The sequence below is a fragment of the Neomonachus schauinslandi genome, chromosome 10 (assembly GCF_002201575.2).
Source record: "Neomonachus schauinslandi chromosome 10, ASM220157v2, whole genome shotgun sequence".
In the NCBI taxonomy this organism is placed as follows: Eukaryota; Metazoa; Chordata; class Mammalia; order Carnivora; family Phocidae; genus Neomonachus; species Neomonachus schauinslandi.
This window is the reverse complement of record NC_058412.1, coordinates 87,436,786-87,450,282: the sequence shown is the minus strand read 5'-3', so window position 1 is coordinate 87,450,282 and position 13,497 is coordinate 87,436,786. Positions and strand designations below refer to the sequence as shown.

At 49.3% G+C, this 13,497-nt stretch overlaps 1 pseudogene; it reads right to left on the bottom strand.

Moving 5' to 3' along the window:
• Nucleotides 1–11,163: 11,163 nt before the first annotated feature.
• On the bottom strand, nt 11,164–12,191 carry LOC110572052 (annotated as a pseudogene).
• Nucleotides 12,192–13,497: the final 1,306 nt, after the last annotated feature.

Genomic DNA, 13,497 nt, shown 5'->3' with positions numbered 1-13,497 from the left:
CTGAAGGCTTTCCACACTGCTTCAGGGGATGAAAATAAAAATGGCGGCACCCTGATCTCCAGCTCTGGAACTGAAAGATCCCGTCCCTCTCTCTTCAGTAAACCCTCAGGAAAAAGCAATCTTCACTTTTGTGTGTGCCAAACTCTGCAGACTCCTTTGGTGCACACCTGCACTGATCCTCCTGGGGATGGGAGAAGGGTCTCCATGTTTCTGCCCTTTGCAAGGCCACCACACAGAGAGCAGTCACTGGATCCTGCTGGGGCTCCCCGTTTATGGCAAACTGAGCTGAAAGCCCACTCCCAGGCTCACTGACCATAACCAGCTTCCCCTCTCCAGTGCTTGGAACTCTGCCAGCTCAGGCAACCATGTTCTTTCTGTGACCCCAGGGATCCTGAGACCACACTGTCCTACCTAGGATTCTGCCCCGCTTCACCACCTAAGCACCTTTCAGGCAGGGACATCCCCCACTGGAGCAGACTTCTAAAGGTTCCAATTTTGTGCTCTGCTACCATATCACTTTCGGGCAGCTGGCTTACAGAGGCTCCCTCCCCCTGCTGTTTATCTTCCAATATCTCCCCTCAGATTCACTTCTCTGCACCTCCTACCTTGCAGAAAGTGGTTGCTTTTCTATTTGTAGAATTACAGCAATTTTTTTCTTACATCTCAGGTTGAATTCATAGGTGTTCAGAGTGAGTTGATAGTTATTTAGCTAAATTCAAGGTCCCTTACTCTTCTGCCATCTTGCCTCCATCCCATTGTTTCTTCTTTCTCCTTTGGATTAATTTAGTATTTTATTATGTTTCCATTTTATTCCCCCCCCCTTTTTTTTTTGCTTAGGAAAAGCATATTTCTTTGTTTTAGGATTTTGTAATTGCATTAGAGTTTACAATATACATCTTTAATTATCCATGATAATTAAATTAGCATGATATTAAATATAAATATTGTACCACTTCACATATTTTCTAAGCATTTTATTACAGCGTGCTTCCATTTTACCCTTCTCAGCCATTGTGTTATTGTTTGCATATGTTTTACTTCTACACATGTTATAAAGTCCGTATATCTTTTGATTTTTCTTTAAACAATTGATTATCTTTTAAAGTGTTTTTTAACATGAGAAAAACAGTCTTTTATGTTACATATTTACCATTCCCAACACTCTTTATTACTTTGTCTAGATTTGAATTTCCTTCGGGTGTCATTTTCCTTCTGCCTGAAGAACTTCCTTTACCAGTTCTTGTAATCCAAGAGTGCCAGCAATAATTTTTTTCAGTGTTTGTCTCAATGTCTTTCTTTTGACTTTGTTTTTGAAAGATATTTCCCCCAACATGGAATTCTAGGTTGACATTTTTTTTCACTCAGTACTTAAAAGGTGTCATTGTCTAATGGCTTGTATTCTTTTTCTTTTTTTTTTTTAGATTTTATTTATTTGAGAGAGAGAGAGAACATGAGTGGGGGAAAGGGCAGAGGGAGAGAATATCCAAGCAGAATCCCGCTGAGCACAGAGCCTGACATGGGGCTTGATCTCATGACCCATGAGATCAGGACTTGAGCTGAAACCAAGAGTCTGATGTTTAACTGACTGAGCAACCAAGGTACTCCTGGCTTATATTGTTCTTGATGAGATGTCTTTCTTATTCTTAATTTAGTTCCTCTCTATGTAATGTGCTTTTATTTTCTCTGACTGCATTTAGCTTTTCTCTTTGTCACTGGTCCTCTGGAGTTTGATTATGATTTGTGTATGTATGGTGTGTGAATGTGCATGGGGTTTTCATGTTCTTTCTACTGGGTGCTCACTGAGTCACTTATATCTGGACACTTATAGTGTCCAAATTAAGCCTTTAATTTTTCAATTAAAATTTGTTGAGTGTCAACTTGGTGGCAAGCACTGTACTGATTAGACCCTATCCCAAGTCCTAGAGAAACGACCAATAAATCAATGAGGCAGAGTCCCTGACTTGGGGTGGGGCAGTCTTTTGTTGGAAGCCAAGGCTCACTGGTTGGGGCAGACATCAGGGCTCTGGGAACACAGAAGCAATCAAGGAGGGCTTCCTGGAAGAAGTGACATCTAATTGAGACCAGAAGGTTGAATGGGAATTAACCAAGAGTGAGGGGGTGATGGTCTAAGGCAAAGATGAGAGAGGGTGCATTTGGGGAACCACAAATCAGAAATAGAGTCCCTCTGTACCAGCTCTCACATCAGACACATTCTGCACATTTCCTTTAAGCCTTACACCCCCAGAAAGTAGGCATTATTGTCCTCATTTAAAGATGAGCTGAAAGTAACTCAGAGAGGTGACTTGCCCAAGTACCCAAGGCCAGCAGGAGGGAGCCCCGAGGTCTAAACTCAAGAAAAAGAAGCCTGTGCTTTGAATTTGAGGTCTCAGAGGATGACAGATGAAGCCTTTGTGAGAAGTAAAAGAAGGGATCTGTAGAAAGACATAATACAGCTTAATTTTGTACTCACTTCCCCCCGTTTCCTGACTGCTGGAAGCTTGGCTCTTTATTGGCAGTGGGGGCTCAGAAGCTATGGTTAGCAGGTAGCTCCTCCCCGCCGGGTGCTCACGGCCTCGTGACCGTGAACTCTGACCTGCGACCGGGTTGCAGACACAGGGCGAGGCATGGGCCTGGCGTGGCCTCCTCCGTGCTCACGTAGCTACCCAGAGTGGTCGTTTTAGAGGTTGCCACCAAGGCCTCTGATTAAGCTGGGAGAATCAGCAAGAGCAGCATCTGCTTCTGATGACAAGTGGTAGGACCAGTGAGAGCCCAGATAACTGAGCTAAGATGGGCAAGTGGAGCCGGTGAGCCAGACACGCAGCTGCGGTCTGGAGCACTCAGACATGCATCAAGCAGGCAAGACAGTGGGGGAGGAAAAGCGTTTAGGTTTTAGAAAGGGAGCCTGATTTTTATAATAAGAGCAACAGTCAGTCATGTGACCTTTCTCCTGGCATTTTATGACTAATGGGCCCTTAAGCAGGCTATCCTGAGCTACTCCGGCAGGCGACCCAGATGTCACTGAGGGTCTTTCCATCCTCTGACTGCAGGAGACGATGTGCCCTGAATGCCAACTACACTGTGCTGCTTTGGGGACCTGGCACGTTGTGGGGCCCACATCACCAGCCCAGCCACCGTCCCACCAGCATACACCTGTTGCTCGCTCAAGACCCGACTCACATGCACTGCTTCCAGAAGGCCCTGGCATGGAAGATGGTTAGTTTTAGACATTTGTGTAGGGCTGGGCTGGGTGGCATGAGAGGTGGAGAGCAGCAGTTCCAGAGAGCTGGAGACACTCCCATATTTTCCCCAAGAGCTCAGTTAGGAGGTGGATAGAGCGGACACCTGCCAGAGAACCCCCAGAATCGAGGGCCTTCGAATGTGCACAGGCTGCTGCCCCTCCAGGGCCACTGGGGGCATATTTTCTTGCAGCCTGTCACTATCCTGGCAGGAGAAAATGGAGTCAGGTGATTTTACTTTGCCTTTTTCTTAAAAGGGTGTTTCTCAGGACTAGTCAGAGGTGGCCCCAGAGGACCCAGAGCTGGGGGTAGGAGGGCTGCAAATTCAGTAAGTGACTGAAGTCAGTGAGTAGGTGGAGCTGGCCAACTGGTACAGAAAGATTTTGGTATCCCACCTGTGGGTCTCAGGCGGGCCCTGGGGGAACTGTCCGGGCCAGAGGATCAAAGGGCTGAGAGGTGCCATTGCTGGTTTGTGAGCTGGCGAAGGGAGGTGGGGGGGACTGGGATGGGACAATCTTGATGTAGGTGTGAGGAGGCCACAGGTGGGTCAATCTGGTGTGGCCTAGGGGTCCGCCTCCCTCTGGCCAGGACATGGCTCAGGGCTACTGAGGTGCTGAACTCTTCCAGGAGGTGGGCATTCTGACCAGGCATTCCTGGTCAGAAAAGGCCTCTGGGGACAAGTGGGAGCAAGGGAGGTGGGCAGTGCAGCACAGCTTCCAGGTAAAGTGCCAGGGGACGCATCCCAGAGGGAATGCGGATGAGCTGAAAGTAACCCTGGGGTTACCCAGCCCCACCATTTGGCTCCTATATAGCTTGATGGGTCCTGTGTGGGCCCGTCGGGGCAGGGCCTGTTTCGGCAGGGGACCTGGTCCATGGAGCGGAACACACTGCCCCCCCACCTTGCGGATAAGACCGCACCAGGCCATGCACAGGTGGTCTCCTCAGGAGATGTGCTATATGTAGATGCACACTGTTCCGTTGATTTCTCTTATTCAGTGCTTACTCCCTAGGAGGCACCTGACAGCTCTCAGCATATTAACTCTCTAGAATAACCTGTGGGGTGGAAACCTCAGCTGCCTCCCCCATGTAGCCTCCTGTCCTCCCCAGGACCCAGGCTGACCCAGGGGCTGAAAGCCATGGGCAGCTGCCTCCCAGTCCTCCTGTCTCCCTGAGCTGCCTGGGCATGTTCCTGGCAGGGCTGGCAAGCACCAGTGTCACCATTGTGGCTAATGCCTCGGGGACTGGAACGTCCCTGTGGGCTACCACTCAGCTGGAGATTTATCCTATTTCAGATTTTTCTATTTGCGCCTCACAGCTCTGCTTCTCTACTCTAATTACAGCAGTTTCTACTGAGCCAGCACCTGTAAATTGCTGTGGCACATAGCCCTGCCTGGCGTGCTGTTTCCATCACAGCTGCTGACCTGCAGGAGCTGGGGACAGCACAGATCCCCACCCTCCAAGGACATGGGCCAGCTCCCGCCTTTGCAGTGAGACAGAGCTGGGGCTGTTGCATGTGCACCTGCCCGGTCTCCTGGGCCTCTGGGCCTCTCTACCCCCACCAAGTGCCTAGGCTCAGCGAATGAGGCCTCACACCCACCCCCCCTCCCTGCCCGGTAAGTGGCAGGGTTTGATCTTCTACTTTAGTTGTAGTAGACAGCAGTAGTACCACAACTACTTTAACAACGACTAAAAACATCCACCACTTATCTGCCCGTAAGGCTGCAGTTTGGGCTGGACTCAGCAGGACAGTTATGCTGCTGGCTTCTGGGGTCCCCCGTGGGGGGGGACCATCTGTCAGCTGGACTGTATGTCCCCTGCAGGGTTTTCAACAGGTGGTAGATGAAGCGCCAGCAGAAAGAGAAGGTGTACCCTAAGGAGCAAGTTCTTTTCAACCTCTGCTTGTATGACACTGGCTGATGTCTTCTTAGGCCAGCTCCAAGCTGGATGTGGTCCTGGGAGGTGTGGGTGACTGGCCACCACTGTGAGGATGGACTACACTCCTTATAGCAAGAAATAAAATAACATGGCTGAATTGCTTGTGGTTGCCTGAAGATTGCGCACTTGCGAATCCCCGCTAGCTAATGATGCTGGCTTTCTGAGCAGGCATGTCTAGTGGCCATGCATATCGCCGGCATGCCAGGTAAAGATGCCTTTTACTTTTAAAATTATTAAGGGTTTCTCAGGGTGCCTGGGTGGCTCAGTCGGTTGAGCATCCGACTCTTGATTTCAGCTCGGGTCACGACCTCAGGTCCTGGGATCAAGCCCCAAGATGGGCTCTGCGCTAAATGGGGAGTCTGTTGGAAATTCTCTCTCTCTTTCCCTCTGCCCCTCTCCCCTCTCACATTGCTCTCTCCTTCTGTCTAAAATAAATAAATCTTTAAAAAATTATTAAGGGTTTCTAAATCAGAGAAGAACTCATGGAATATATGGAAAATAAAGAAAAAGAATCAAGAAGAAAATGAAAACCACAAGTGATTCTCAAGCTGAGGGGTGAGTATTTTCTCTGATTATGTTTGTCTTCCATTAGTTTACTCCAAGCATGGTTTTCTCTATCAGCCTATCACAGAGTTTACCTGCCTGTTCACTTACTATTATATCTTGAACCTGGCCCTATAGACACAGTGTCTGGTGGCTGCCTGATACTCTTGCACATCACAGATGAGTTAAACAATTACCTGTGCATGGGCATTTAAGTTCCTTATCATTTTTTTTCATTATTATGATAATGCTTCAGCAAATATCTTTTGACATAGTCTTTTGTGCCCATCTGTGATTATTTCTTTTGTTAGATTTCCCAAAAGGCCAAAGAGTATGAACATCTCAAGCTTCTTAGTACATTTTGCTGTACTCTAAAGCCACTCCTTAAAAGGTGAAATTTCGGAGTTATCGGTCAACCTTTCCGGGAGGTCCTGCCTGTCACGGGGCTGTCATTGCTCTCTTGGAGACCCCAGCTAGAGTCCTGCATGGTGCAGATGAGTCCCTCTGAAGACAGGCCTCCCCTGGTGCTCTCGGACACTGAGGACCTGTCTGCTTCAAGACAGGGCCCAGTGAAATGCTCAGGAACTGCACAGCCTGACACTCCAGATGGCAAGAGGGTGGGCACTCAGAGGCCGAGAGAGCCCCCCGTCCAAGTGCTTTAGGGGACAGATGGCATTTTACATATTGTGTGTCCCCAGAGCTGTGCCCAGAAAAGGTGCTTGATAAAACCTAAAAAATAGAGGCTGGAGGAGAGGAAACCAGCAGTCATGAAAATGAGCCAGGGCAACCTGTCAGTGGGAGCGTGCTAACAAAGCAAATGTCTGAGGGTTGGAGATCCATTACCAGAGGAAATTTAGTGACAGCTCATTTACATATCAATGTGTGTTTGTTCCTTTTAGCACTTATTCTAGTTTGGGCAATCTACAATTCATAAATGGAACTGGAATTTCTGCAGCTCTGTCTAAATGCATATCTATTTGAACACTCTTCTCCATCATTCTCGTGAGCCTGATTGCTCTACGTTAGCAGCCTTGAGGGCCAAGTTGTTCCCTGAAATGAAGGCATTGAACAAGGGTTCTTAATCTTGGTAGCATGTTAACGTCCCTGGGAAGCTTTAGAAGATGCCGACGCCTGGACTGACCCCAGGCCCACTGGACCATATTGATGGGGTAAGGCTGGACACTGGTACTTTTTCCCAGGGATGCTTCTATGTGCTGGGGCCGAGGATCACAGGTGCAGACAGCTGGAGAGACAAAGATGCCTCCTCAAAACTTACTTGGCTAACTTTTACTGATCTCAACTGGTAGGAGACTCAATTCATATTGAGCATACGCTCATTTAGCAGTTTCTTTTTTAAAATTAGATTTTGAAGAAAAATTCCGTTAAAACGTTGAGCATTCCGAGTAAAATGCTGCCATCTTGGCATGCCGGCCGCCCAGCTGGGCGGTGCTGAGTCAGCGCTGTGCTAGACCTGCAGCTCTGGAGCCTGGCTCATCCACAGCCTGCCCTGCCCCGCAGAAAAGTCACCTTCAATTAACACCTACTATAACAGTACTTAGGTAATGAGTTGATTTAGTCTGTATTAAAAGTGCTAACAGCAGGGGCCCCCAAGGAGCTAAGCTGCAGCTGGGGCTGCTAAAGGGAACCACCTGTTACCGTGGATGCAAGCCTCCTGTTGGAAGGGCTGTTCTAGGTGACCCTTCCAGCCAGCGATTTCTTTGGATTGTCAAAAACATCAGGACGCAAATAAAAGGGGTGAGAACAAATAGAACAGTGGAACAGAGTAGACTTAAGGGAGAGTTAAGCTGTCAGACAGTCAGCACGCCCTGAAGGCTGGCTCAGCACCACCATTGTCATCCATTCCAGCATGAAGCCTCCCTAGCTCTGCTCAGACACTTCTAAGCATAAGGAGAGCCCTGACCCCAGCAGCCATGCCTGGCTGGATGGTGCTACCAAAGAAGCTTAGGAAGCTCTGGACTTTCCCAAGCATGTTCTCAGCCGTACTGGGGAGCCTAAGCCAGCATAGCAGGCTTGTAGGACAGCAGGAGGGCAGGCGAGCGTGTGGACCTGACCCTCAGCACACCTAGCTCAGCGCTGCACGGCTAGCCCTTTGGGTGGCACCTTCCTCCCTTGGCCCCCTTTTCATCTGACATTTACTCTCCTTGATGGAGAGGACGATGTGAAGTTGGGGTGCAGGTGTTGAGAGCACCCCCTCCTTCAATTTGTCATCTTTAACATCACAATTCTACAGCAGGGCTATCCCCCACCCACTTTCTTAGCCTTTTTGCTCTAAACTCAGTTCCAATTCTGCCCCTCCTTTTAAAAAAATTTTTATTTTGAGATAGCTGTGGATTCACACACAATTTTAAGAAGTAATTCACACAGATTCCATATACCCCTCACCAGACCTCCCCCTAGTGCTGGCGTCTTGCAAAATGACAGTACCGTATTCCAGCCAGGAACTCGAGACTGGTACATCCACTGGCCTCATTCAGACTTCACCTGTTTGACTGGCACTTGTGTGAGCGTGCGCGTGTGTGTGAGCGTGGGCGTAGTTAGTTCTATGCAACTGTATCACATGTATAGACTCATGTGACTCCCACCAAGATACAGTACAACCCATCCCCATCCCCACAAGCCTCCCTTCTACCATTTGTAGCCACTCCCACCTCCCTCCTGTAACTCCCCACCCCCTTGCAACCACCAATCTGTTCTCCAACTCTATAATTTTATGATTTCAAACCTGTTATATAAATGGAGTCATATGGTATGTGACCTGTTGAATTTGCTTTTTTTTTCCAATCAGCATAATGCCCTTGAGATCCATTCAGGTTGTCGCCTGTATCAGTCAATAGTTTGCTTTTTACTGCTGACCAGTGTTCCATAGGATGGATGTACCACAGTCTGTTTACTACTTGTCCATTGAAGGACATTTGGGTCTTTTGCAGTTTGGGGCTATATGAATAAAGCTTCCATGAACGTTAGTGTACAGGGTTTTTTTGTGTGTGAATGTAGTTTGCATTTTTCCAGGATAAATGCGCAAGAGTGTGCAATGTCTGGGTCATATGCCAGTTGCATGTTTAATTTTTTAAGAAACTACCAATTTTGTTTATCAGAGCCATCTCTCCACATCCTCACCAGCATTTGCTGTTGTGACTAGTTTTTATTTTAGCCAGGTGTTCATTAGGTGTGTAGTGGTATCGCGGGGTTTTAATTTGCATTTCCCTCATGGCTAATGATACTGAACATCTTTTCATGCACTTATGTGCCATTCATATATCCTCTCTGGTGAAATGTCTCTGTGCCTTTTGACCATTTTCTAATTCTTTGTTTTTCATTCTTGAGTGTTGAGATTTCTTTATATATTCTAGATATAACTCCTTTGCTGGCTATCTCCCTTTTCCCACTTTAAAAACAACAACAACAACAACAGCTATTCTTAATGTGCTTCCTTAACTTCAGTTTGCCTGAGGCTTTTGTTCACAGGCTCCCTGCTGCCCTTTGGAGCGGCTCCCGCGCTGTGTGCTCTCCCCCTCCGCCAGCAGGACCAGACCTTACCCGTTCCCAGCCTCTTTAGCCTGCCCCACCCAGCCCTGCATCACAATCTGCACCAGAGGCAGAAGGACACCAGAGTTCTGGCCAGGCTGTGAGCCCGGGGGGGGGGGGGGGGGGCGGGCGGTTTCCAATGGCGGGCCAGCCTGTCCCCCATCCCCTCCTCTCCCACAGCCTTGCTTCTGGGACTGGGCATGTGACAGGACCTCCACCTCCAGTTATGCAGCAAACCAACCTTTGCCTCCTTCCTAAGTCAGGAGCCCCACTGGGCACTTCCAACAGGTTCCCACCTGATTTCTTGGTTCTTGGGCCTCTCTTGTAGGTACCTGGGTCCCAGGGTCCCTAAAACAGGGACATGCACTGGGATGCTGGAACTAGAGGCCACCTCTGAGCTCTGGAGAGCATCTCCCTGACTCTAGTGGCCTCTCCTCTAGAAAACCTTGTTTTCACTGGAACAGGTTCTCTCTCTGCGAGGCTGCCCATCCTCAGGGGCCAGAGCTCTTTCTTGGCTTGCCGGGCTGGCCTTTCCCAGGGAGTGCAGGGTTATTTGTTTATTTATTTTTTTTAGATTTTATTTATTTATTTGACAGAGAGAGAAAGAGCATGAGCAGGGGGAAGGAGCAAGGGGAGAGGGAGAAGCAGACTCCCCGCTGAGCAGGGAGCCCCATGCGGGGCTCGATCCCAGGACTCTGGGATCATGACCTGAGCCGAAGGCAGACGCTTAACCGACTGAGCCACCCAGGCATCCCAAAGGGTTATTGATCCTACTCTGTCACTGGCACTGAGGTGGGGCTGAGAAAGATGAATAAATGCATCTCCATCCCCAGAAACATCATTGGACCATGGACCCAGGCTGTGATGACGCAAGGGGAAGCGGGGGTGGGCAAATGAGGCTGGGAGCCCTCGGGTGGTGGGGGCGCTTTGCTGGGGAGGCAGGAGCCTCTTCCCCATCCCTGGGTTCCCCGGCAGCCTCCTCTGTGACAAACTTCAAAGGGAGTTCTGTCAGTTCTGGCCTGATCATGCTCCTCCTCAGCTGAGAAGCCTCAATGGCAACTCGTGCCTGAGGCCCTGGTGGTGCTTGATAAGTGGTCACTGGAGGACCCCGTGGATGGCGATGTTTGGTGCGTGACACACACTGCTTCTCTCCTCATCCTATAGACGAGAAAAGGCCGACTCAGCGCTGAGGAAACTGTCCCAGCAAAAGGGGTAGTGGCCGGAACGTTTGCAGGGCTGCTGAGCTGCCTGATGGGCACATTCTCCCTGACTAGTGTCCTTCACTCAGTGGGGCCAGAGCAGCAGAGCCCCCTCTCTGCGCCCTGTGTGGCCAGCTGACCACTTGCATCGCCGTCTCCATCCTCGCTGACAGAAGGGCCACCATCACCTCCCCCAGTCACCTCCCACCAGGACTGCAAGGGCCCTCAGGACAGGGGCCAGGGGTCCTGTTGCAGCTGTCCCTGTGGCCCCATCCATGTGGGCACGGTACTTGTTTGTGGGTCCGTGGGCCTTCCTCCCCCAGCGGCTCCCCACTGCCCACGCTTCCCACACCTGGTCTTGCTGAGCTGGGAGGCATGCCCACCCCTCCTCCCATCTGCAGACTCTGACTGTCTATGAGGAGATACGGTGTGGCACAATCAGTGCCCTGGCCTGGGCTACGGAGCAGACAACAGCATTAAGAGAGCAACACCCTCTTAACCCTTGACAAAAACATGTGGAACACCCAGTTGTTTTCTACATATCAGAGTTCTGGGACATCTGTCAACCAAATGATAACTAACTGCGTGGCATCCATGCATATGTGATTAGTACATTTTTAATGCATGTCTGTTCTTTTTTTTTTTGACACTGGCTGAAAGAACTTTTTATTACTTTTATGTACAGAAAACTCAACAGCATCCACTTAGTCCAGTTTGGTGGCCATTTCTTTAGCCTGTGCCTTTCCCAACTTGGCAATGTGAGCCACTGACTTTGGACCCAGGACGCTGCCTCCCCAGTGATGGCGGGTCTCATCATCTCTGTCATTGTCATTGGTCTTGCTAACTTCCACTAGCTTAGCCAGAGCCCCTTTGTCTTCTGAGTTAACCTGCGTGAAGGCGACAGTGGTGCAGGTCTTCCTGAGGACCAGATGCCCCAGCCGGGCCTTCCCCCCTGATAATGCAGTAGGGAACCCCCATCCTATGACACAGGGCAGTTGGGAGGACAACCAGCTCGATGGGATCCACATTATGTGCAGTCACTACCAGCTGAGCCCTCTTGTTTTCCACCAAAGTGGTGACAGTATGAAGCCCCGCTTGAAGGACAGGCCATGTCTTAGTGGGGACATCCCCTTTGCTGGCAGCTTTCTTCTCAGCCTGGGTTGACAATCTCTGCTGCTTCTCTTGCTATCTCTGGTCTGTATCTGTGGGCCAGCTTAAGCAGCTGAGTAGCTGTGAGGTAGTCCAAGGCCTGGGTGAACTGGTTAATCACAAGAGGCACTTTTTTTTTTTTTAAAGATTTTATTTATTTATTTGAGAGAGAGAGAATGAGAGAGAGCAAGCACATGAGAGGGGGGAGGGTCAGAGGGAGAAGCAGACTCCCTGCCGAGCAGGGAGCCCGATGTGGGACTCGATCCAGGGACTCCAGGATCATGACCTGAGCCGAAGGCAGTCGCTTAACCAACTGAGCCACCCAGGCGCCCAACAAGAGGCACTTTTAAATGTTTATAGAGAATAGCCCTTTGCTGCTGCAGCCAGATGTAGTGGGCCATTTGACAAAACGGGTGAGGTCCCTTTTGGCCTGGATCCCCCCCTCCGATGCCAAAATTCTTGGGCCTCTTCTCAAACACGGATTGACCACCTCCTTGGCCTCCTGCTGCTTCTTGTCAGCAGGGGCTGGGGCCACCTTCCCCTTAGCTTTCTTCCCTTTCGGCATCTTGGACGTCTGGAGGAGAGAAGCATGTCTGTTCTTTTTTAAAAAGGGGTGCAAATATAGCATTTTGGGTCAAAAGCGACTCTGGAGACCAGTGTGATCTCCGCAAGCACAGGAAGGGCCCAGCTGGTGCTGAGCTGTGGAGGAGCCCTGGGCAGTTTCTTGTGCTAGGACTGTTCTTTTAATGGTAGGAATCGCATATGAGTCAATGATCAAATAAAGTTTGGGTGGATTGTGGAGTAATGTATTGGAATGGATTACTGGAATACAAAACACTCTGTGAGAATGCATTTTTAAAATCCCAGCAAAGTTCAATGGGAGATTTTCATTCAGTGTATTTGCAATTCACTTACTAATGTTAATCATGAGAATGCCCATCAGAAATCATAGTGATGATTCTTAAAGCAGATGCCTTCCCTCTCAGAGTAGACAAACTATGGGTGCATCCTGTGTGTGTGGCTCTGAATGCACAGGTTCTGGAAGCTTCAAGGAGGGTCTCAGCTCTCAGCTGAGTTGGTTGTGAGACCCCTGAGAAGCTACCTGGCCTCCCTGCCCTCCACTTTCCCATCAGTAAAACAGTACAAGAGTGCTTGTGTGCAGAGAGCTAATAAAATTAAATGAGATCACTGGTAAAATGGTGGGAGCAAGTTGCTGACAGCTAAGATCATGTGTAATGCTAAAAAGGGGAGGGGTAGCCAATGCTCCCCTCCCTCTAGAGGCATACTATTTAGCAGGAGAAATAGACTTGTATGCAAAGAGCTCTTGCATAAGGGTTAGAAACAGATGCGTGCTAGATAGATTGAAACTAGAAAAGTAACACAATTGCCCATATGTAATTGCCCATATTTATTTTTCTATCCTGAAAGTTATTTGTTAGGAATTTCATTTAAGGACTCTAATGAGACCAATTAGAGAAACAAACTGTTGGGTTGAGAACACAGTTATAGACCAGGTGTGGTGAATTTGCAGCTCATGGGGCAGCCCACTTGGCAGCAGGACCTCAATGCGCCAGCCACTCTATTTTTAACTGCATCTGCCTCTGAAGTCATAGCATGAGACTCAGTGCCAGGGTCCTTTGATCCAGCCTTCCTCGACTTCCCTTAGGGGACATATATATGCTCAGCCAGCGTTCGCAGACTGTGGAGCTGCAACCACACAACTACCCCCAAAGAATCTGAGACCCACCCCATGAGTTCACCCCAGACACGTCACAGTTTGTGTGCAACATCCGAACCCATTTTTGTAAGTGTGTCCCTGGAGTTGCTGTATACACGCAGAAGGTGTCACCCTGAATTGCACATTAGGTCATCTGGGACGCTTCCACCCC